At 42.3% G+C, this 22969-nt stretch overlaps 1 long non-coding RNA gene across 1 annotated transcript; it reads right to left on the bottom strand.

Annotated features, from left to right (window-relative positions):
- Nucleotides 1-12812: 12812 nt before the first annotated feature.
- Nucleotides 12813-21682, bottom strand: LOC122059373. The gene is made up of 3 exons (XR_006134029.1): nt 21278-21682; nt 19239-19309; nt 12813-13059 (listed from the first exon to the last, which is right to left on the bottom strand). It is a non-coding gene; the product is annotated as an uncharacterized LOC122059373 (long non-coding RNA).
- Between the last annotated feature and the right edge of the window lie 1287 nt (nt 21683-22969).

Raw genomic sequence — 22969 nt, 5'->3', positions numbered from 1 at the left:
GAAGGTCCTCACCTCGGTTGGGAGTTCGGCCAAAGCTGAACGGACTTGACCGAAGGTCCTCACCTCGGTTGGGAGTCAGGCCAAGGCCGAACGGACCTGACCGAAGGTCCTCACCTCGGTTGGGAGTTCAACCGAAGCCGAACTGACCAAAGGTCCTCACCTCGGTTGGGAGTTCAGGCCAAGGCCGAAAGGACTTGACCGAAGGTCCTTGCCTCTGTTGGGAGTTCGGCGTCCCCACCTCGGTTGGGAGTTCAGGCAAAATCCGAACGGACCTGATCGAAGGTCCTTACCATGTCGGGGTCTCGGATAAGGCCGAGGCAAACTGACCGAGGGTCCTACCTCTGTCGGGGCTCAGGCAAGGCCGAGCTGAACTGACTGAAGGTCCTTACCTAGGTTGGGAGTTCAGGCTGAGGCCGAACAGACCTGATCGAAGGTCCTCACCTCGGCTGGGGGCTCAGGCCAAAGCCGAGCGGACCTAACCGAAGGTCCTAACCGAAGGTCCCCCACCTCGGACAGGGGCTCGAGTAAGGCCGAGCCGAACTGACCGAAGGTCTTTACCTAGGTTGGGAGTTCAGGCCGAGGCCGAACGGACCTAACCGAAGGTCCTCACCTCGGCTGGGGACTCAGGCCAAAGCCGAGCGGACCTAACCGAAGGTCCCCCACCTCGAACAGGGGCTTGGGCACGGCCGAGCCGAACTGACCGAAGGTCTTCTTCACATCGGCTAACTGAAGTTCTGGGTTACAAGCAGAACTAAAGCCGAAGCAGAAGGAATAAAGCCAAAGCAAAAGGAATAAGGCCGAAGGGACTCAAAAAAAAAAGGGGTCCTCACCTCGGCTGGGGACTCAGGCCAAAGCCGAGCGGACCTAACCGAAGGTCCCCCACCTCGAACAGGGGCTTGGGCACGGCCGAGCCGAACTAACCGAAGGTCTTCTTCACATCGGCTGACTGAGGTTCTGGGTTACAAGCAGAACTAAAGCCGAAGCAGAAGGAATAAAGCCAAAGCAAAAGGAATAAGGCCGAAGGGACTCAAAAAAAAAAGGGGGGGGAGAAAAAATGAAAAATTTGGTTACTCCCACAGGAAGAGTCTCCTGACGGGAGTAAGGGGGCTCCTAATACAGCCAAATTGACTGTCCAGTAGGGTAAAGACACTCGTCGCCCACTTGGACACGTGTCACCCACCTGATAGAGTCTGCCAGGACTCTACCACGTCAACTGCGTGAAGAGAACCCCCACGAAGGGGTAGGACGTATCGGAGTAGGACTCTAAAAGGAAAGGAGGTAGACTCGAGGAAGACTCCTCCTAGGAAAGGGAACCCTAAGAGCTATATAAGAAGGCCCGGAAGAAAGGGAGAGGTAAGCATCAATACCCACACCATTAGTCCTATAACAAAAACTGTGCGGCCAATCCCTAACTTGAGCGTCGGAGGACTAACCCCGGACAAAGCTCCGGGCCTCTGCCGTCTGTGCTTGTGCAGGGTCAGCTCATACGGATTTTTGGTAGCAACACGCATCAACCACACCTTCCTATTTATCAACCCAAAAAAATATGGAGCAGTCTCTATGAGCCCAAACCAATCTGCCTTCATTGTCAAGAGAAGTATTGTGGACAATATTGCTTCAGAGGATTTGATCGCAAGTCCCACTCCTCTGCTACTCTCCTTAAGATTAACATCTATAAAGCTTTTGATTCTATCCGTTGGGATTTCATTTCCAAAGTTTTGCTCCAGATGGCCTTCCCTCCTTCCTTTGTCCATTGGATTTACTCCAGTATCTCCTCCCCCCTCCTTCTCTATCTTAGTCAATGGCAGCCCCACTGGCTGCTTCCCTGCTTTGGTTGGCATTCATCAAGGTTGCCCTCTCCCCTCTCCTTTTCTCCCTTGCCCTTGAGGCCCTCTCTTGGTCCATTCAATCCTCTACTAACCAGCACCTTATCTCTTATCTCCCCTATTCTTAAGTGTAAGTCCCTTATGCTCTCCCATCTCTCTTTTTGCAAATGACCTCATGATTTTTTCCAAGGCTGATCATACCTTCATTTCCTCTGTCATGTCTTCCCTTCGTCTCTTCGAGTCTTTCTCGGGCGTTTGCATATGGTATTTGTATATAACAATTTTTTTTGTACCTTATTATAATTTAAAGATCCGATGGATGTCTTGTAGCAGTTTGATCTGTTGCTGCTGTTGTGGCCTAACAAGGACCACAGAAGGAGAAGGCTGATAACAAAAGGTTTGTTTTAGTAAAATTTTAGAGTGTAATCCATGTCTTAGAGCAACTGGATAAACATGCCTGTTCTTTTCACAACAGGATTTGTTTAAGGAGGCAATATGGTAGGTTCAAGTCTGAACAGCCAGAACCTACTGAAGACTTATTCTAGATAGAAGATGCCAAATTTTCACTCCATCTAGTGCTTCATGATCAAATCCTCAAATAAATTTTATGTCTTCTTAACTATCGGTGTTTTCTATATCATTCAGTCTTGATTCTTATATGTGGAGTAAAAACGATGTTAAAGTGTAATATCACACCCCACCCCCTAAAAAAAAATGAGAATTATTTTTACACATTCTTGTTAAATTTCATGTATCTTTTCATTGTTCAGGTTAACTTATAAAAAATGAAAACTTTTCCTTGGGGATTTTAGTCTTTGAAATCCTTAATGTCACGCTACACCAGTGTTTATGTTAGGGGTGTCAATCAGTTTGGTTTGGTTTTGGTCTCAGCGCCGAAACCAAACAAATAAGGGAAGTTCAATTTTGGTTTGGTTTTGGTTTCAGTTCGGTTTGGCTTTGGTTTCTTCTATCTATTTGTAATTGGGTTGGTTCAGTTTTGTTCGGGTTAGGCTTCGGTTTGCCATACAAAATTATGCAAAAACCTAGTTTTTAATGAGTTTTGGACTGATTTCTAATTGTTATCGGTTTTATTTCGGTTTGGATTTGGGGTCATAACGTCCCAAACCGGAACCAGTCCAATAAGACTTCGGTTCAGTTTGGTCCGGGCTATTTTCAGTTCAGTTTTTACTAGTTTGGGCTAGGTTTCTACACCCTAATTCATATTCTTGTTCTTTGTGTTTGGAGATTCTTGACGGCATCATTGTTTTGTGTACGTAATCTTGTTTACTTCACCTTTACTTATTGTTCTTTTGATCTTTTAAAGGTGGAATAGAAGCTCTACCAATAATTGAAGCTATAGAGAAACCCCGGTGAGAAACATGCGCTTTTGCTATTTCCTGAATTTATAAATTGCAGGTTCGCTGAATGTCACAGCTTGTTTTGAATAGGGAATATATTTTTATTGATATGATGGGTCTTGGTGGCGTGGAAACTCATGACATGGTATGAGTCTTCATTATTGATTTTTGGTTTTTGGTGCCTTTATTTATCAATTTGTTAACAAATGCCACCTTCTGAATTTAAATCAATAAATTTATTGAAAGAAAATTGAATTCATCCAAGTGAGTTCAGTGGATTGCCTCATAAATTTCATGAATATTTCGTGTTTGGATCCATCTGAAATGTTATATGAAGAAGCTTCGTTGTTCTGTTTGGCATTGTTCTATTGATACTGTTCCCCGTAAAGGACCTGGTGACCTGGTCTTAAAAATTTGAGAGCTGTGTTTTTGGATTCTTTGCACTGATATGGATAAATATCATTGTTTTAAAAGTGGCAGGCTACTTTCATCTTGTGTTCCACTTATAGAATGTCATTTATGCATTGCACACCATTATTTTTATAGAAAGAGAACTGGAGCCTAACTCTTGTATACCTTTTGGATTGCTGAGTGTAGCTTAAACAGTTGTATATTATTGCTCCTCATGAATTCTATTTTCAAATAGTTCACCAGCGTTTGAAGGAGCATATCTAGCACACATGCTAGATTACAAGGTTGAGACGCTATTACTCATTTACTTGCTTACTTTAATTTGATAATTATTTTTTCATCTTGGTCTAATTGTTTTTTATCTTCCCATGTTATTGTTTTCTGCACAACTGCAATGGTGACATCACTTATGCTCCTCCTCCTTTGAAAGTTGAAAATAAATGATGGGGAAATGCATTCAAGAAAGCCTCAACTTTATCGTACTCACATATCCGATGAGTTTAGTGAATCCAAGCGATTGATTCACTTGGAAGGGCAATAGTGTAAGATAAAGATGTACCAATAGTGTAAGATAAATATGTAATATTCTAATTACCTGGAAGGGCATTGAGGTGGGTAAAGTATCATTATTTTACTTTAACCTATAACTATGATGGTCACATTAGGGACTGAATAATGACCCTAGGGACAAGGATAGACCTTCCCCAACCCATCGACCATGAGCAGCCCAAGCCAAGGGAACTAGCAGAACAACCTGTAGGAGACTAGGAGTGCAGGAATTTTCTGTAGAAATGACCCACTGGTTGGGTGTTTTTAAGCATGATCAACCCCTGTTCTTGCTGGTTAGTGCCCTAACCCTTGTGGGTTATGTTCCATTATCTTTAACCTGAATTAACCTTATGGGTAGGGGAAGCTTGGGGACTTTTCCAAGGCTTTAAATAGGGTTAGTACATAGGCAGTTTGGGAGTTGTTTTGAGGTGAGTGGGTGTTTGACTTATTTTGCAGATTGTTTCTAGATTTTTATTTCTGCATGCTCATGTGTAATGTTGTGCTAACTCTGTTTTGGATGTATTTTCTTTAAAGTTATATATAAATTGCATATGTGGCATGTTTTACCGAGATTTTTGTGACAATGATTTTGTGGATGTGTAGTAATATAGATGAGTGGAATGTTTTACCGGGATTGTTGTGATAATGATTTTGTGGATGTGTAGTAATATAGGTGAGTGGTAATGATTGTAACATCGATGGTCTGAGGCACGATGTGGCTGGGAGGACTCCGATACCATGGGCTCAGAGGTCAGTATTATAGTGATGGCCACCGATGTATAATTGGATGTTATGGATTGTTACTAATGCATATAGAATGCATATGGTCAGGATTCATAGACCTTGGTGCCACACCACCCCTTGCCAGCAGGGGTTAGGTACTGGCTAATCCCAAAGGGTGGTATGTTATTAAGAATACTATATCTGCAGTGCAACGTATTGTACTCAAAGGTGGATACAACACGAGGGATCGAGGGGTTTTCTAGGACCCATGGCTGTCCACAACATAGGTGACCGATGTGTAGGATTCTGAGGCCATGGCTGTTGGGGTTACCTTTGGAAGTTTACAGGGTGATTGATGTGTAGGATTTCGGGACCTGCAGACTTCCGCTTGCAACGAGCTTGTATCCCTGGAGCCTGACGTATTGGAGAGGGAATACTACCTACGTTACGTAGCACTTATACCCAATGATGGACCTAAAAATGGAAATAGGAAAGCAATATAATAATGGATTTATATGCATCATATGTCTATTTGGAGCTCGCATTGCATCATTTGTTGTGTGTGCTTGCATGCACACCCCTCACTGGGATTGTGAAGTTTACCCCTCACTGAGCTTGTGAAGCTTACCCCTCATTGATTACTCTTTTAGATGGTGGAACCGGTGCTGAGGCAGGATTGGATTTCGACGACGGTTGTGAGGCTTGTGTTTGTGAGACACCAAGATGTTGATGGAGTTCACTTCTATTATTTCAGTCATTCCTTTCGATGTAAATATTTATGAAATAAGTTGTAAGTAAAATTATAACCTATGGTTGTAAACAAATGGGTCTTTTATATTTGTAATTTATCACTTTCGTACATCACCAATGTTATTTGTATGACTTTATTAGCATACTCTAATTTTAGAATGTGATCTTAGACGTATTTGTGAAATTAAGGTACTGCATCTGTGATACCTTGGCCTAAATTGAGGTAGGGTGTGATAGGGTCGGCCCTTTTTTCCTCACAAAGGAGTTCTTCTTTTTTCGGTCGTCTTCCTCTCAAAAGAGGTCTTTTGTAGACCAGGTCGGATCGGTCCTTCTCTCCTTACATAAGATGTCTCTTGTCAACTAGGTTGGGTTAGTCTTCCTTTTATCATAGATGAGGTCAGCTCTAGCAGACCATTATGGTTAGCTCATCCTTTCCTTATAAAAGAGATCTTTTACTGACTAGGTTGGGTCGGCACTTCTTTCCTCATGATGAGGACTTCTCTTGCCTTCCAGGTCGGGTCGGTCCTCCTTTCCTCATGTATAAGGTCTTCTTTTATAGACCATTAGGGTCAGCCCATCCTTTCCTCGAGGAAGAGGTCTCTTGTCAATCAGGTTGGGTTGGCCCTTCTTTCCTTATGAATGAGGTTCTTTCTTACCGACCATTGGGGTCGATCCTTCTCTCCTCACGGTAGAGGTCTCTTACGGACTAGGGTAGGTCAGTCTTTCTTTTCTCATGGATGAGGTCTCTTGCTGACTAGGTTGAGTTAGTCTTTTATTCCTCACAGATGAGGTCTTCTCTTGCCGACCATTGGGGTCAGCCCTTCCTTTCCTCACAGAAGAGGTCTTTTGTCGACTTGGCTGGGTCGGCCCTACTATCCTAATGGATGAGGTCTTCTTTTGCCGACCAGGTCGGGTCGATCTTTTATTCCTCATGGATGAGATCTTTTTTTGTCGACAATTGGGGTCGGCCCTTAGTTTCCTCATGGAAGAGGTCTCTCTTTTCGACCAATCCGAGTTGGCTCTTCTTTCCTCACAGAAGAGTTCTTTTATTGCTGACCATTGGGGTCAGTTCTTACTTTCCTCATGAAAGAGGTCTCTTGGAGGCCAGATCAGATCGGTCCTTCTTTCCTCACAGAAGATGTCTTTTACCCACTTGGTTTTGTCGGTCTTTCTTTCATTCACGGATTAGGTCTCTTACTGACCAGGTTGGGTCGATCTTTCTTTCCTCACTGATGAGGTCTTCTCCTACTAACCATTAGGGATGGCACTTTTTTTTCTCACATAATAGGTTGCTTACCGACCAAGTCTGCTCGACATTTCTTTCCTCATGGATAATGTCTTCTTTTGTCAACAAGGTCGGGGGGCCCTTCTTTCCTCACAAATGAGGTTCTATATTACGGTTCTATATTATCGACTATTGGGGTCAGCCCTTCTCTCCTCAGGGATGAGGTCTCTTACCGACTAGGTTGGGTTGGTCTTTCTTTCCTCAGCGATGAGGTCTTCTCTTTCTGACCATTAGACTAGGCTCATCCTTTCCTCACAAAAGAGGTCTTTTATTGACTAGGTTGGGTCGACACTTCTTTCCTCATGGATGAGGTCTTCTCCTTCCTACCAGGTTGGGTCGGTCTTCTTTTCCTCATGGATGAGGTCTTCTTTTGTTGACTATTAGGGTCAGCCCTTCCTTTCCTCGAGGAAGAGGTCTCTTATCGATCAGATTGGGTTGGCCCTTCTTTCCTCGCGAATGAGGTTCTTTCTTACTGACTATTGTGGTCTTGGCCCTTCTCTCCTCACAGAAGAGGTCTCTTACCGACCAGGTTGGGTCTGTCTTTCTTTCCTCACAAATGAGATCTCTTATCAACTAGGTTGGTTCGGTCTTTCATTCCTTATAGATGAGGTCTTCTCTTGCCGACCATGGGGATCAGCCCTTCCTTTCCTCGTAGAAGAGGTCTTTTCCCGATTTGGTTGGGTTGGCCCTTCTGTCCTAATGGATGAGGTCTTCTTTTGCCGACTAGGTTGGGTTGGTCTTTTATTCCTTACAGATGAGGTCTTCTTTTTTCGACCATTAGGGTCAGCCCTTCCTTTCTTCACGGAAGAGGTCTCTCTTGCCGACTAGGTTATGTTGCCCTCTTATTTCCTCACAGAAGAGGTCTTCTATTATTGACTAGTGGGGTCGGTTCTTACTTTCCTCACGAAAGAGGTCTCTTGGAAAACCAGGTCGGGTCGGTCCTTTGTTCCTCACGGAAGAGTTCTTTTTCCCACTAGGTTTTGCCGGTTTTTCTTTCCTTCACGGATGAGGTCTCTTACCGACCAGGTTGGGTTGGTCTTTCTTTCCTCACTAATGAGGTCTTCTCTTGCTAACCATTGGGGATGGCACTTCTTTTCCTCACGGAATAGGTCTCTTACTGACCAAGTTGGGTCGACACTTCTTTCCTCACGGATAAGGTCTTCTTTTGTCGACCAGGTCAGGTCGGCCCTTCTTCCCTCATGAATGAGGTTCTATATTACTGACCATTGGGGTCAAGCCTTCTCTCCTCATGGATGAGGTCTCTTACCGACTAGGTTGGGTCGGTCTTTCATTCCTCACGGATGAGATCTTCTTTTGTCGACTATTGGGGTCGACCCTTCCTTTCCTCGCGGAAGAGGTCTCTTTTGCCGACTAAGTTGGGTTGGCTCCTCTTTCCTCATAAAAGAGGTCTTCTATTGCTGACCACTGGGGTCAGTTCTTACTTTCCTCATGAAAGAGGTCTCTTAGAGGCTAGGTCAGGTCGGTCCTTCCTTCCTCGCGGAAGAGGTCTTTAGCCCACCAGGTTTTATAGATCTTTATTTCCTATATGGATGAGGTCTCTTACCGACCAGGTTGGGTTGATCTTTCTTTCCTCACTGATGAGGTCTTCTCTTGCTGATCATTGGGGATGGCACTTCTTTTCCTAATAGAATTGGTTTCTTATTGACCAAATCAGGTCGACACTTCTTTCCTCATGGATAAGGTCTTCTTTTGTCGACCAGGTCGGGTCGGACCTTCTTTCCTAACAAATGAGGTTCTATATTACCGACTATTAGGGTCTGCCCTTCTTTCCTCATGGATGAGTCTCTTACCGACTAGGTTGAGTCGGTCTTTCCTTAGCTATGAGGTCTTCTCTTTCCGACCATTAGGCTAAGCCCATCCTTTCCTCGCAGAAGAGGTCTTTTACCAACTAGTTTGGGTCGGCACTTCTTTCCTTATGGATGAGGTCTTCTCCTTCCTACTAGGTCGGGTCGGTCTTCTTTTCCTCAAGGATGAGGTCTTCTTTTATCAACCATTAAGGTCAGCCCTTCCTTTCCTCGAGGAAGAGGTCTCTTATAGATCAGATTGGGTTGGCCCTTCTTTCCTTGCGAATGAGGTTCTTTCTTACCGACTATTGTGGTCGGCCCTTCTCTCCTCACGGAAGAGGTCTCTTATTGACTAGGTTTGGTCGGTCTTTGTTTCCTCATGGATAAGGTCTCTTGTCGACTAGGTTGATTTAGGCTTTCATTCCTCAGAGATGAGGTCTTCTCTTGTCGACCATTGGGATCAGGCCCTCTTTTCTCTTTTCCTCGTAAAAGAGGTCTTTTCCCGATTTGGTTGGGTCGGCCCTTCTATCCTAATGGATGAGATCTTATTTTTCCGACCAAATCGGGTCGATCTTTTATTCCTCACGAATGAGGTCTTCCTTTTTTTACCATTAGGGTCGGCCCTTCCTTTCTTGATGAAAGAGGTCTCTCTTACTGACCAAGTCTTGTTACCCACTTCTTCTCACAGAAGAGGTCTTCTATTGCTGATCATTGGGGTTGGTTCTTACTTTCCTCACGAAAAGGGTATCTTGGGAACCAGGTGGGTCAGCCCGTTATTCCCCACGGAAGAGGTCTTTTATAGTTGATGCACAATCATTTGGGATAAGCTAGTCACTATAAAATATTGATTATTTGAGGAATAAGTGGTGGAAATCCCTTACAAGTGCTATCTTTGTGAAAATGATGAGAAATCTGTTAATTATATTTTGTTACCATGACTTTCTGTATGAGAATTACAGGGCAAATGGATGGAGTGTTTTGCTAATTAGTAAATGTTCCCAGAAAACACACATTCCCTTATAATAAGTTGGAGACTTAATTTCCCAAAGTTGCTTTTGTACATTGACAAAAAGGTGATGCTTGCTTCCCTCTCATATTTTTTGAAATGTTAAATGTTATCTCTGTAATGATATATGATTATTCACAAGAATATTTGAAAGATTTTTCGTCATACAGTTTCATGATTTATGCCTATCTATTATTACCACTTGTAGCAGGCATAGAATTGATCCTTGGAATTGAAATAGTAAAAGCAATTATAGCTTCCATGACTCTTACTAGTTCAGCTGGAGCAACCTATAAGTGTGAAATTTTGAAAATTTTCATTGGCTCTACAGTATGTACCAATTATCTAATAAATCATGATTGTATTCCCTCTTTTTATTTTTCAAGCTGTATATTTTATGAAAAGAAATAGTTCTTACTAGCAACTAGGCTTGATTTTTCTGTTTAATTTGTTTCCCTCTCCCTCCATGCAATTTTTTTCATGCATTCTCTTTTATAGGTCTTTAGGTTGTCTGACTTTGGTGTTCTAGGAACTGATGCCAACATCTTCTATGTGGGAGAAATTGATTACGCTGACAAGCTTATATGGCAATTATGGCAAAGAAGGATGGAAAGACAGATTTTTGGAGGGGGATACATTGGTCTAAAGCTTAGTGCTATAATGAAGATTAACAATTTTGATGTTACTATAGTGTCTCCTGAACCATAGTGTAGTAAGACAGCCAATTTAACTTCTCTTATGGAATTCTAGTATTCATTGATTTAGATTGAGACTAATGTGGAAACTAGAAAATTATCTGAAGCTGAAAGTAGAATACTTCTGCATGCTTTTTTTGGATCCATAAAAGGGCTCTTAAAATTGCTAATTGATTTCATGTAATATGTTCTTGCAGTTCGGCTCTTCACTGCAACTATGAGGGTTATTATGCCAAGAAGGTGTCAAAATTATTAAGGGAGCAGTTTCAGGTGGGTTTTATATAAATACAAATGGGGAGGTAAGTTTTTAGTCAAATGTGACAATAAATGTAATCCTTATGAGTAGGAAAGTGTCTCTTATGGTCAAATTGCCTCCTTGTTTAGGTGAAGTTTGTGAAACTGAAGGATGGAAGGGGGTAATAGATGCTGACATTGTTGTTATTGGTGTTGGGGGAAGACCCCTTACCACATTGTTCAAAGGACAGGTTGGGGAAGAGAAAGGTGGAATTATGATTTGTGTGGTTCCCATATCCTTTTAAACATACATTGCCTTTTAATTCTAATTATGTTGTAGGGAATTTCTTCAGTGCCATCCACTACCCTATCTCAACCACCATAACCATAATTTACAAGGATTCTAGTTGGTGATTGCCATGATGGAATTCTTTTCTATTCCTATCAAGAGGCATGTTAGAACAGTTTAAGTCTTTAAATAAAGACATTGTCTAAATGACATCTCTATGGGTGCATTTAGAAGTTGAGACCTACTTTTAATTTTCAAAAAGTTATTTAAATTAGGGGTATAAAAGAGTTTTCAAAAATAATTTGAAAGTGTATCAAACAGCTTAGGGTCCTTTATCACTCCAATTTCTTTCATCTTCTTCCAACACCTCATAGATTAGGGTTCTTTATCACTTCGATTCTACCTTAATGATTATCGAAAGAAAAGAAAATGTGCGTCAGATGCAACCAATTGAAGCTTATCTCTAAACGTGGTGACCAATCTTTGGATCTCACTGTAAAAATGGGGTTCCAATCTAATGGAACCGAGGAAACGCTTCTTACTGAACTTGAATCTACAGGATCAATTGATGGTGAATTTGGAATTTCACTACTTCCAGCAGCTGGGGAAGATATTGATGATTTCTTCCATAAAAAGATTAGGTTTTGCCGATCAAGCCCTTGCATGAAATAGGTTTATTGGTTTCAGCAGCCTTTGATGGAGAAACAAAGAAAAAGACTTTGAGAAGGCATAGGGGCTGTTCTGGGACTATGAACAGACACATAAACAGTATCTGTTGTTATGGTTGGAATTCTGATTACTTTCAAGACCCTGAACCTTAAACCTTAAACCTAAACCCTAAACCTTACCGGTTTCTTCTCTTACTATTTGTTTTTCTGCAGTGAAGATGCTGCTTGTAGTGCTGCTATAGTAACTAGCGTCGTTCATCGGCCCACTTAGAGTAAGGGTTCTTCATTTCCCCCCAAGGTGTCTATTAGTAGTGGATATCCATGCCAGTTTAGTATGTTAGATTCATATTTAGGAAGTCTTGTAAAGCTTCTTGTAATAAAGGAAGTTTGGTGATGGGAAGGTAATCCCTCTGTTGGTCTATTCGTGTGCACAATATTGGTGGTAAGATTGTTGGATTCAAATTTAGGAAGCCTTGTAAAGCTTCTTGTATTGAAGGAAGTTTGTTGACATGAGGCCATCATCTAATGTTTAGTCTTGTGCACAATATTGGTGGTAAGTTAAATGCTTTGCAGTTTCACATAAATTTTGTTATAAACTGCTTTAATGATTTTATGTTGTAAATCTTGCTATCAATCTATGAACTAATGTTACATAAACATAGACAACATAATAAGGCTGAGTTTCTTGTTGTTGTATACTTATATTGTCACGTGTAGTAATAAAGGAAGTTTCTTGTTTACTCCTCACAAGAAGTAAGGCCAGTGAAGTTTCTGTGGGCTGATGGGCTCGAGTGAAATATGGGATATACAAAGGTGATTTGACGTAGGTATGTTCTAAACAGGTTGCTGGGTTCCAACTTTCAAGTGGGTTTAGTATTAATCTTTTCTCTGTGAACTTTGTTTCTGTAGGTTGTGGCCGTCAATGCTAAACATAAATGAGCAACAATAAACCTTATCCCAACAATTGATCTACGAGACAAATCTCCTTGTTACAAAAGTTAATTTTGGAATTGGTTGTTGATAATTAAGCAATTAACAGTAAATAAGCACATATTGTCTTTATGTTATCATAGTTGATGCACAATCAGTCAGTCCTTGTCACAACTCACTTCAAATAGGCCAAGGTATGCGACACTAAATTCCTATATCCAGTCAGCCTAACCCTCTAGGATTACAGATGCAGTAACTTAATTCACAAATGCCACCATGATCATAACTAAAATCAGAGTACATATAAAAAATCAGAAATAATACATATCACTAGTGATTCACGATGTTATATATATTAATACAGGCCCAATGACATTAACCCACAGGTATAATAATTACATCTTACACAATTCAAAAATATTTACATAAAAAATAGTGAAGTGACAACCATCAGCATCCATGTGCTTCGCAAACATAAGCCTCCCAACAGCATTGAAATCCAAATCTTGGCTCAGCAACAGTTCCACCATCTAAAAAGAAGAATCCAAATGGGGTGAGCTTCACAAAGCTAGTGAGGGTGTGCAGGCACACACAGTACAAATGATGCAATGCATGCTCCATACAGTTATATGATGCATCCATATGGCTACACTACTTTCCTATTTCTATTACTATATCCATCATTTGGTACTAGTTCTATGCAACGTCGGGCTCTAGAGATACAGGCTAGTTATAAGTCGGAAGTCTATAGGTCCCATATCCTACACATCAGTCATCCATGTTGTGTCCACCTCTGAGTACAGTCCGTCATATTGCAGATATGATAGTCTCGTCAGACATACCACCCTTTTGGGATTAGCCAGAACCTAACCCCCTACTGGCAAGGGGTGTAGCACCTGGGTTGTGATATCCTAACCATATGTATTCTAAATAATACAGGTACAATCACCATACATCACACACAACACCCATATACACCAAGCACACGGTGCCAAAATCCCCCTTCAGCTTCACTGTGTCTTGTCTCACAAGCTTACCTCTACAAGTCCACATACTATATCAACAGTTCACAGTATATCAACAATAATCAAATAACAATCTATTTTTCCGAGAAGGTCTATGGTTCAAGTCCGTATAGCCCTATCTAAATCTAATTTAGAATAATCAAATTTTAAATTAGAATAATTGAGATTTCAATTCAATTAATCAACTAAGAGTGCTACGAAGGCCTTTAATGAGATTAAAAAGCTTATGACTGAAGCTCCAGTCCTGCGCCTCCCAGATTTCTCTAAGGTCTTCGAAGTTAACGGTGATGCATCTGGTATTGGGATAGGTGGTGTCCTAGGACAAGAGGGCCACCCTGTTGCCTATTTTAGTGAGAAGCTTAATGAAGCTAGGCAACGATAGTCTACATACGACAAGGAATTCTATGCGGTTGTCCAATCATTGCGCTATTGGCGACATTACCTTTTACCGCAAGAATTCGTACTATTCTCTGACCACCAAGCTCTGAGGTACCTTAGTGCCCAAAAGAAACTCAATCAGAGGCATGCCAAGTGGGTTGAGTTCCTCCAAGAGTACACTTTTGTACTCAAGCACAGGCCTGGTGTCGAGAATACTGCTGCAGATGCACTGAGCCGGGTGAACATGTTCCTCAGTCGCACCAATGCTAGGAGTCGGGCTAGTGTGCTACTCCAAGCAATGAGTGTAGAGGTTGTAGGGTTCGAGCGAGTCAAAGACCAATACCCCACCTGTCCTGATTTTAATGAGCCGTTCACTTCCTTGAGTGAAGGCAACCCAGTCAACCGCTCGGACTACCTACTTAGGGAGGGCTTTCTTTTTAAAGGAAGCAAGTTGTGCATTCCCAGGACTTCACTCCGGGATTTCCTGATCTGGAAATTGCATGCTGGGGGAGTCGCTGGCCACTTCGGTCGCGATAAGACCATCACCCTCGTTGAGGACCGATTCTTTTGGCCAGGACTGAAGAGGGATGTTGCTAGAGTTGTGGGTCAGTGCAGGACATGCCAGACCGCCAAACAACAAAAGCAAAACACGGGTTTGTACACTCCCCTACCCGTTCCCCATTCCCCTTGGCAGGACCTTAGCATAGACTTCATGTTTGGTCTACCAAGAACTTCGGGAGGCCATGATTCTGTTTATGTGGTTGTTGACCGCTTCTCGAAGATGACCCATTTTATCCCATGCTCTAAGACTTCCGATGCATCCATAGTAGCCAAAATTTTCTTTAACGAGGTCGTCAAGTACCATGGGTTACCCCTCACCATAGTGTTCGATAGGGATGTTAAGTTCACTAGTCATTTTTGGAGGACCCTATGGCGGATGATGGGCACGAAACTCCATTTCTCCTCAGCTTTCCACCCTCAGACCGATGGCCAAACCGAGGTTGTCAATAAGAGCTTAGGGAATTTATTGCGTTGCCTCATAGGAGAACACCTTACCAGTTGGGATCGAGTCCTTAGCCAGGCCGAGTTTGCATATAATAGTTCTAAGAACCGTACCACTGGTCTGTCCCCCTTTGAGATTTGTTCAGGATACCAGCCTCGGGTACCCATAGACCTTATCCCAGTCGTGTCTAGTTCTAGGACCTCCCAGTCAGCCGAATCTTTTGCTCAGCATATACATGATTTGCATGCAGGTATAAGGAGACAGATAGCACTGAGCAATGAGCAATATAAATCGAAGGCAGATGTGCACAGAAGGCTACAAGAGTTTTAAGAGGGTGATATGGTGATGGTAAGAATCAAGCCACAACGTTTTGTTAGGGGAAAAGCGAGCAAGCTATATACTCGTAGCACAGGTCCGTTCAAGGTACTCAAGAGGATAGGTGCCAATGCGTATGTTCTTGATCTTCCAACTAGCATGGAGATTAGCAATATTTTCAATGTTGAAGACCTAGTCCCATACCATGGTACCCCTACCTTCACCTCTTTTTACCCTGATGACCTTGAAGACTTCCCTTTCAACATTGATGAGACTTCTGAGCCAAGCCAACCACTTCCCCCGACCTCGTTACCACCTGTGCCTAAGGTCACGAGGAGAATTGAAGAAATTGAGGAAATCCTTGATGAGAGGATTGTGGCCACACACACTGGAGGTTCTAGAGAGTTCTTGGTCAAGTGGCATGGACGTCCAAAAATTGACAAAACCTGGATCACAATGCAAGAAGTCCAACAACTCAACCCAGACCTACTTGAGTATTACATGAGCATTAATTCCCCAGAGGTGAATTCTTCCAAGCCGGGGAGAGTTGATGGGGACATCAAAGTGTACAGGCGCAAGAAGAAGAAGAAGCAGCCATCTTTGTGGCTAGAAGAATAGAAAGAAGAAGAATAAACCCCCAAACCCCTCACGGTTCTCTCTCTCTCTCTCGTTTTCTCACCTTTCTCTCTCGCCTCTTTCCTCCCTTACTCTCTCGGCTCTCTCTTCTCTCAGTCTTCTTGTCTCGCCTCCCTCTCTTTCTTTTCAATCTTATTTCTTTTTTTTTGTTTCTGCTGCTGTTTTTGTCACTGCTGACCTCCCCCATCGTTGCCCACTGCTACTGCAACACATCACTGTCGTTACAAAAACTGCTGCTGCTGCACCTGCTGCCTTTACTTCACTGCTGCTGCAACTTATTTCTGCCAATACAAAACTGCTTGCTGCATCAACTGTTCAGATATGAGGAGAGAAGAAGAGATCAAGGTCCTCCAAAATAAAGAGGTTGCAGTCCACTTTTAGTTGATGAAGATACATCCAGTCGATTGTAGAGAGAGCAGCACCAGCGTAGGGTAAACAACAACCGAGAGTAGTAGCAGCAGTGATGTAAAACATTAAACTAAACCCTCCCCACCTCCATTAATCCCTATTATATATATACAACCCATTGACATTGAAGCCTGCCTTTGTCCTTTGTTTATGCCTATTTTATCGATTGTTTGCATATCTAATTTGGGTGTCTAGACGGATTTGTGCTGAACCTAATACTCGTATGTCGTTTGTTCCCTTCCCCATGCCCCCATTTGAAACTTGAGTAAGAATTTATGTGTTTTTCCGTCTAGATTATTATTGCTTTTGGCTACTTTGTTTATTAGTCTCGTTTTATCTTGCATGCTTAATCGTGTTGGTTGAGATTTTTTTGTCCTATCTACCTAAGCCCCTTGAGTCAACCCTACCTAGCTAGTTAATCTTGTAGGAGACCTAGTCACCTAGGAACCCCCTACATCATCTTGGTATCATTCATTGAACTTGCTTATGTACTCGGTCACAATCAACTTCCCTTGCTTCAGGGTATTCATTTCATTCAACAACTGGAGCCTATAAGTGATAGGAAAAAATTCCCTCTCGAGCTGCTCTTGCATCTCTACCCAGGTGGTGATTGGCTCAAGTCCTAGGTGGTCCTCTTGGTACTCTAGGTTTGTCCAGAAGTCTTGGGCAGCTCCAATAAGCTTGAACTTAGCAAACTGTTAGCGGACTTCCTCTGGCATATCATAGAAATCGAAGTACCTATCCATCTGCTTGATCCAATCCAGAAGGATCCTAGCATCAATCTGACCATCGTAGGTAGGGGCGTCTACCTTAATCATCCGTCTGATATCGAAGCCCCTATCATGGTGCTTATAGCCCTCATCATCTCCATATTGGGTTTGGCGTCTTGGCGGTGGGCCTCGACCCCTAACCTGATCCCTACCACGCCTTAGTCCTTGGAAGTTATCCCCTATCTGGTCACAACCGTCAGTCTGATTCTCTGACCACCAAGCTCTGAGGTACCTTAGTGCCCAAAAAAAACCTCAATCAGAGGTATGCCAAGTGGGTTGAGTTCCTCCAAGAGTACACTTTTGTACTCAAGCACAGGCCTGGTGTCGAGAATATTGCTGCAGATGCACTGAGCCGGGTGAACATGTTCCTCAGTCGCACCAATGCTAGGAGTCGGGCTAGTGTGCTACTCCAAGCAATGAGTGTAGAGGTTGTAGGGTTTGAGCGAGTCAAGGACTAATACCCCACCTGTCCTGATTTTAATGAGCCGTTCACTTCCTTGAGTGAAGGCAAACCAGTCAACCGCTCGGACTACCTACTTAGGGAGGGCTTTCTTTTTAAAGGAAGCAAGTTGTGCATTCCCAGGACTTCACTCCAAGATTTCCTGATCTGAGAATTGCATGCTGGGGGAGTCGCTGGCCACTTCGGTCGCGATATGACCATCACCCTCGTTGAGGACCGATTCTTTTGGCCAGGACTGAAGAGGGATGTTACTAGAGTTGTGGGTCAGTGCAGGACATACCAGACAGCCAAACAATAAAACGAAAACCAACCCGATTGGATGTGGGCCCAATTAAATACTTAGAAGCCAAGGACTAGAAACAGTAGTAATTTGGTAATTAAAAGGACAAAGGTTATGGGAGGGTTTAGATTTATTGATAAGAGGTAAATTAGGACGGGGAAAGACTCAATGGCAGGCTGTAATAAAAGGAGAAAGAGATGGTCATTAATATGGGAGGTAAAACAAAAGAAGGACTTTTACACAAAAGACAAAAATCTAAAAGACTTCTTTAATTCCCACTTTAGAAGAAAAGAGTAACCGATGAAAAGGGAGGGTATTCTTGGGATAGAGGGTAAGGAAGGGACAATACATAATTATAATAAAGTTAAAGCATGCCCCATTTTGTGAGGTTGTCAGCCATGGAAGTTTCATTGAACACCAAAGAGGAAGTCAAGCCGCAGCCCATGGAGTCCCTCTCAACAGCTATGAAATTCCAGAACCGTACGTTAATCGCCTATGGAGAGGCAGTCTGTACCTAAAATCTGGAGAGGAAAGAAGAATCACCAAGGGAGATTCAGCCCTCGAAGTCTGATCTGGGCGGTGGTTTCAGGTATAGTTCTGAAACTGTTGTTTAATCTCAAGACATGAAGGGAATTACAGGCCAAAGCTTGGGTTATTTGAGTCACCCAGGTAAGGATCTCTTTTGCCCAAGGTTTCAGGCTAGACAGATTAAAGATGAGGCTCTCGAGAGCTTCTTCTTAGATGAACAATACCGTTAGCAGAGAGTCGTAATTGTAGCAAGGATATAAAGCCAGAGAAGAAAGAGGAGAAGGGGGAAGGGCAGGGGGAGTTCCAGAGAAGATGGATAAGAAGAAATAAAGAGGGAAAGAAGAAAGACAGCAGAGGAGGGGAGATAGAGGGAGACCGCAGGGAAGAGGAAGAAGAAGAGGAGGTTGGGGGGAAGAGAAGCAGGCTCGCAGGCAGTAATCTTAATTTTTCTTCAATAATCAACTATTCTTCCCATGAATTACATGTCCAATATATAATAAAATAAAATTAAAAACCTTCTAATTAAAAATAAAAAACTAAGATAGAAATAAAATCTCCTACGCCTAAGCTAACAAAATAAAGAAACAACTAAGGGCTCAAATAGGGAACAAATATTCTCAAATAAAAATAAAATCCTAAATATTCAATTAAACTTAGAATCCAAATTAGTAACTTGGAACCCAAATTGGATCTGGGTCTTGATCCGGGTTCTGGAGTAGGCTTGGGTCGATCCATCGGAGTGCTGCTGCATCATAAAAATATTATATATATACATATATATATATATATATATAAAATATAGGTAAACAAGATATATAAGAAACAAACATATGACATGCCTATACAAACTAAAAAAAATAATAATGCAAAAACAAATTCCGCAAGTTAAAGTCAACACCCACTCACCTTAAAACCCGAAATCCGATTGTTACCATTGAATTCCCATCACTGCGTATCCTCACCGGGTAATTTGGGTCCTATATAAATGGTGTACAATATAATTATTACAGTAATGCTTGGGTACCCTAAACATACACCTCTGTATAGCCTTTATGCTAAACTATCAACAGTTCACAGTATATCCACAATAATCAAATAACAGGTAAACAAGATATATAAGAAACAAACATATTACATGTCCATACAAACTGAAAAAAAGTAATGCAAAAACACACTCCACAAGTTAAAGTCAACACCCACGCACCTCAAAACTCGAAATCCGTTCGTTACCGCTGAATTCCCATCACCGTGTATCCTCACCAGGTAATTTAGGTCCTATGTAAATGGTGTACAATATAATTAATACAGTAATGCTTGGGTACCCTAAACATACGCCTCTGTACAACCTTTATGCTAAACTATCCAGACCCCCACTAGCCTATACACCAATCCTATTTTCAAACCTCGGGATTGCCCCATGTTACCCCATCCTATAAGGCCAACTGTGATTAAAGCGTGAGTGGCATAACCTACTAAGGGGTAGGGAACCAACAGAAAAAACAGAGGCTGAACAGGTCTGCAGAGCTACCGGCCAGCCACAGGCACTTTCCGGTGCTTGCTGTCTGCAGAATTTTTTTATCTAGCTAGCTTTCTGACTGCTGAACCTGCTATGCGTGGTCTGTGTACAGGGCTGAAGGTCAATTTTCTCAGCAGCAAGGGAGGGATCATACCATGCTTGTAGGGTCACTTCCCAACCCAATTGGTCACTAATTCAGCAAGCTAACAAATTTTTACATAAACCACAACCTAATCATGCTTATGGTTAAACCTAGGTTTCTTACCTCATCTAATGACTTAATTGGAGCTCTAGGAATCATGGCTGAACCATATTCCAGCTCCAATTGAGTCAAATTGAGAGGGATTATCAAGAAAAGAATAGAATTTTAATATTTACCCAGTTTGCGCCAATGTTTGGCAACTTGAGGTTGCTAGGCTGCAAGACTGGGTTTCTGCCAATTTTTACCTATTGATCTGGATCTGGACCCTGTTAGGAAACATGAATTGATCATGCTTTAGCTCCCATTAAACTAAATTGAGGAAGAACTATAAAAATTAAGAAAATTCCCAACTTTCACTTGCAAAATTCAGCAAGGATTAATTTAATAAATAAAACCTCAATTATTAGGGCTCCCAGAGAGAGGTCAAAGATGGTTTTGGGTCTCTGAACCAACTCTACACAACAATTTCTTCTCTGGGATGGTGGTCCCTGTTTTGGGAACTTGTTCCCCAACATGCAAATATCATATTCATTTTTTTTTTTTTTGGATGAATAAAAATTTATATTAACCCAAGGATAAGAAAGAAATATACAAATGAGAAGAGGGGGGAGAGGGGGGGAGGTTCCATAAGTGAATGATGTGTCTGTTCTGGGGAAGTTTGGGACCATGCGGGGCAGGATGGGGCCCGATTTGAAGGAGACTTCGAAGGAGATGGCCTTCCAAATCCCATATTCATATTTAGCTAGCCTACAGTACCCAATTTAAAAATTCAGCTAGCCTTTTGCATAAGGTTCATTTCTATAGTTGAGTTTTCAGCTCTAGGATGGAAATCCCCTACATGCAAAGTCTGAAACCTAGTTTTGGGTGACTGCAGAGACAGTACATAAGTTTATTTACTTCCCAATTTGATGGACAGCAAACACACGTAACCAATTTCCCCTCTACAGCTGGATTTTCCAGATCTAGGATAGCAATCCCACACATCCTAGAGAAAATTAGCTGTGAGAGACTGCAGAGACTAGTAGAAAAATAAATTCCACCCAAGTACTGCTGGGGCAGCATGCATGCATTTACATATTAAGTCCCTGTAACTGAATTCATTTCAATTCCCTTGCATGCAGTCCAAGGTTCCCAATTCTTGGTGGCTGCATGCTTTGGAAATGGATTGAACTTCTATTTTATATGAATACAACCTACTGTACAGCAATTTATAGAGATGAAATTTACCTCTCTGGACAAGTACAGCAGTTGCACAACAGCAGGTGCAGTAGTAACTCAGCTGAAACCAAATTTGGACTGCAGTAACACAATATTTGTAGCAGAATTTCAGCTTGGACAGCTCTTGCACCTCTCAGCTTGCTTGATCCAAGCTTGGACAGCAGCCATGCACAGCAGCTCCTTTGCTTGCACCATCATCTACTCTACAACAGCAACACCACCTAGCTACAGTAGGAGGAGAACAGCAACAGGAGGACAGCAGCAGCTTGCAGCCCAAGTAGCTCCAAGAACCAGCCTTTTTCTCCTTCTCCTTCTTCTTCTTCTCTTCTTCCTCTCCTTCTTCTCCTTTCTTTTCCTCTCCTCTCCCCAACAATTTCAATAAATGGGAGGATGAAATGACCAAACGGGAGTATGAATTGGTATTTGTAATGGCTATTATTCCCACTAAGGCCTGTTTGGAAGCAGGGTCCAAAATCCTTAAATTACATTAATCAATAATGCTGCCATGTGGGCCCACCTGATCTTTTGCATATTGGGTGCCACATGACCAGGATTTGATGCTCTAGCAGCCTAGGTGAATGGCCGAGGCATGCCCGTAAGGTTGTGGGACCCATTGAGCATTAATGCCATTTGGTTGCAGATAGCACCACCGGCAGGTGGCACTGGCTGGTCGGAGGTCAGCTAAGTGACTTACCGATGGCCTCAATTATGCCCACCTAACAGTCATTAGCCCTGGGTCCTCAAGTCGGGTAGGTTTATAACCTTGGGAACCTACAGGAGGCCCATTTACGTTAATCACTTAGCTTCATATAAATAAATAGAGTAGGGTAACCTCACCCTTTGTGTACACTTCACTGGCCAAGTGAGCAGCCTAACTACCCTTAGTACCACTTATGACCTAGCCACCTGAGGCATACATCTATGTTTTGATATGGGGTATCACAGTCCTATTGTTGCGCTGGGTGTTACTAGCTATTTAGTGACCCTAGTCCCACAAAAATACCTTGTGGTTTCTGAAAACTTTCTAGGCTCCTTTTCCTTTATTCTGTTGCCAATAAAGTAGTAGCTAGAAACATTCTAAACCAAAATAAATAACCTTGAAAAGGATGAGAATTGGATGCAGGATATATGATAAAGGTTCAACTAGGATTTGATTGAGAAACTAAAAAGGAACCTTGACCCGGTGTAAGCTTTCACAATACCTCAGGAGGGATGCAGTGGAAATAGTCTTAACCTTTGGCATTTTGCACAAAATGTTACTCTTAAGGCATGAACCTGTGTCTTCGTGCTAGTAGCTGAGCTTTTTACCAGCACCCCTTTTGAATTAGAGAACAAGGATTAGGATTGAAAATGATCAAGAAGTACCATGAAAATATTGTTACAGAGAACAAATTCAGAACTGCAGATGGGATCCCTAGGATTCTACGGAGGTTTTGATAGTAAAGAAGAGAATTTCCTACCTGTGGCAATAGGGATTAGGTGGTATAGTTTGGCTGCTGGATTGGGTTTGAGAAATTGTTAGGTTTGGGTGATTCGCATGTGATACTAGAAATTTAAAGCTTGAGTGGAAAATAGTTATACTGATGGTTTAAGTTTGTATTTGGCAAAAACTTTCTTGAAATTGGAAGAGAGAGGAAGAATAAATAGAAAAACCTAGGCAATCATACCTTTGGTGGAAGCAACATTACCTAGCTAGAAGAA

Source organism: Macadamia integrifolia, chromosome 13, assembly GCF_013358625.1.
Source record: "Macadamia integrifolia cultivar HAES 741 chromosome 13, SCU_Mint_v3, whole genome shotgun sequence".
Classification (NCBI taxonomy): Eukaryota; Viridiplantae; Streptophyta; class Magnoliopsida; order Proteales; family Proteaceae; genus Macadamia; species Macadamia integrifolia.
The sequence above is the reverse complement of the archived record's forward strand: the minus strand, read 5'-3'. Positions and strand labels throughout refer to the sequence as shown.